Here is a 3,259-nt window from a genome sequence, read left to right on the forward strand (position 1 = left end):
GGTGGCACCGGCCTCAGCGTCGTCCAGGTGGCGACCAGTCAGTAATGTCCCTTTTCAGTAGTAAAAACAAACTGTATCTCACTAGCCAGCGGGATTTGTGTCCAGTCAATACTAACTTTCATCATCATAATGGAAACATCCATCGGAGAATACATGCACACAGTAACAACAATGCAAACATCAACCCCAAGTTCTCAAATTATACAAGGTACAAAGACTCCTTTAAACTACAGAAGATTGGAAGCGTGTTGAGAGCGAACATATACCAATATCCTGCTTGTGACCAATGACTTCCAATCAGCTATAGTGGGAAGAAGGAACATATAAAAGAAGATACTTGTGAAGAGTGCAACAAATGAACGAGTAATAAGCTGGAAGAATTAGTAACATTTGAACAATAAAATGCAGCAAACTGAAATACCTTGGTCTAAATAACTTGCCCTTTAATGAATGTAATTCCGACATTTGATTGTATAAATTGATAACTATATTCCGCCGTCCAAGTGCAATATGCATGTGGATGCTCCTGGTTGGGGCAGCCTCGACGTGCTCGGCTTGCGGCCTGAGTGTGCTCTGCTCCTGGTTGGGACTGGCGCACACTCGCAATTGGGGCACCATGCATGAGGGTGCATTGCACGTGGCGCCACAATGCAGTTACATATGTACTACAAACCGCCATGTGTGCGTGTTGATATTCCCGGATGGCCAACCCCATTCCTGACATTAACTGTGTCAATTCCAGGCCCGTAACGGACACATGTGCAGCATGTTCGACTGCACAGGGCCCCCAAGTGACCAGGGGCCGTGACCAGGGGCCCCAGTTTTTCATGTACACTATTTTTTTTGAACACTTTGGGCAATTATGAATGACCAACCAATGCATTTTTGATTATATGGAGTACTACTAGTATTCCTTGGGAACATGCACTGTAATAACTCCCGGCACTCCATCTCACGTACGCCTCTCCTCCTTCCTATTCCCTTTCACTTCCAGCGACCCATGCAAATCCCTTTCTATGCTCATAGCCTAATTCCTTCGCAGTTTCTCTAAAAGAAACCCAATGTATAGGTACACTCCACCCTCAATCCAACATCTATTTATCACGTGTCTCCATTGCTTCTTAGATTTTGTTGCTGCTTCAGACTACCAGAACTCTTAAACCAAAGTTCGCTTAATTCCCTTTTGTTTACATGTTCTATTTCTAACACATCATATACTGAGCATTCGATCTAAAAAGTATGCTCTTGATAAGTTTTTAGCAAAATAATCAAATGGCCTTTTGTGAAAAACAAATCGAAGATTTTGTATCAAGGACTGCTAGAAGGATGCATGTTTATGCTAAATAATGTACTAATTTTGAGTTTTGAGAATTGATTGTTGAGTATAAATTTTTGTTTTCCTAATTGCCAATGGTTATTAAGGGCCTAATTTTGGATGTTGAACAGGGCCCCCATTTTCTCGGGTACGGCCCTGGTCAATTCAACATTTAGATCTCCCCACAACCCCAAGAACTATGCCCACGTAAACGCTGCCCATATAGAGAGGATCAAGGCTTCTACAAATGGGGATCCCAGGGGCGACAGCTTACGAGTAGTTCACCCAGGAGTTCACTGTGCCGTCCCATGGCAGGACCGACCTCATGGTGGTGTACACCAACCAGCTGCACTGGGTGGACCGATGCATCATCACCTACGAGTGGTTCGTGAGGGAGGACACATACAAGGTGGTCGATTTTGACCTCAAGTACACTCGATCGGGTGGTGGTGGTGGTGGGGGGAGGTGGGGGGGGGGGGGGATTGGACGCAGGCCCCACCTCATCTACGTGGCCAAGGACGTCTACATAACCTATGACATGTACATGCGGATGGTTGACATGAGGACGTGCCTCCTTCCGCTTGCCGCCGAGGGGTCGTGCAACAAAGGTCGCAGCAGTGCCAAGAATGTCAAGAAGTGGGAAATGATGATTATTTCCTAGTTTATGTACTTATGCAATAAGATCGCAATGGGATGTTTAGTTACTTATGTAATGGACGTTTAGTTCAGTTACACAATGATGTTTTATAAGTATATGTTGTTGTTCTGCAAACAGGGCAAGTCACATCACACACGATTCACCTCGATAAAACGTGTGCAATGGTTACCACCAGTTCATGCAGCTCATTTAGTTCAATCGTGTGCCTAATCGAGCACACCATTCTCACTGTATAATCATGTGCGTTGTCCTGATTTATCGCACACATGTTCTACTTACTAAACTGTGTGCGAAAAATTCTCACATGGTGATCAGATTACGCAATGCCTACAATGCTCCCCATCACCGTAGCAGACAATTGGTTCCTAGCAACAGGTTGCCATGTAACGCACATGTCTAGGATGGCGGAATCGTGTTTGTTATCTCAAATTATCGCACATAATTTTTCATACAGAATCGTGCGCCCCATATCACATATGCATTTTCTTTCTAAATCGTGCATGTTCGATCGGCCATCACACATGTTTCTTTTTTTTTGGCAGTGGGTTTTATTGTTCTACCGTTTGTGATGCCTGCACCGCACAGAGTCTAGTTCATGGCTGTGCTAGGTGTCTCTTCATAGCACTGTTTTGCACTAATGAAAATTTAGAAAATATGTGTATATAAAAGTATTGGTCAATGTTGCATCCTTGAGAGAGCGTCCAAGTCTAAATAATTATGTATTTATAATGGAGTAGTAACTAAGAGGAAAACCTATGAATGTATTAAACATTTATAATTGTAGTAAATAGATTACGATTGTTGATATTCATAATGTTTCACAAACAAATAGTATGCACTATCATGATCATGCCCATCCAAATTAGAACTTATCTCCCATATATGACCATTGAAGTGCTCATGATACTGTCACAATGCTATATCCTAATCTGTATCGCCTTGTGGTGTGAAGAAACATGATACGTCCATTTTGCATCATGTTTTCTTACTGTTATTTATAATGTTTTTATCCATAATAATGCTTTCTGGAGTAATTCTAATGCCTTTTCTCACATAACTTACAAGGTACAAACCAAGAGGGAGAATTCTGGCAGCTGGAAATCTGGACCTGAAAAAGCTATGTCAGGCTACCTATTCTGCACAACTCCAAACAAGCTGAGCCTTCACGGAGAATTTTTATGGAATATTTAAGAAATATTGGAGCAAAGAACTACCAGAGGGGGCCCACCAGGTGGGCACAACCCACCTGGGCACGCCAGGGAGCCCAGGCGCGCCCTAGTGGGTTG

The sequence above is a fragment of the Triticum aestivum genome, chromosome 3B (genome assembly GCF_018294505.1).
Source record: "Triticum aestivum cultivar Chinese Spring chromosome 3B, IWGSC CS RefSeq v2.1, whole genome shotgun sequence".
Lineage (NCBI taxonomy): Eukaryota > Viridiplantae > Streptophyta > Magnoliopsida > Poales > Poaceae > Triticum > Triticum aestivum.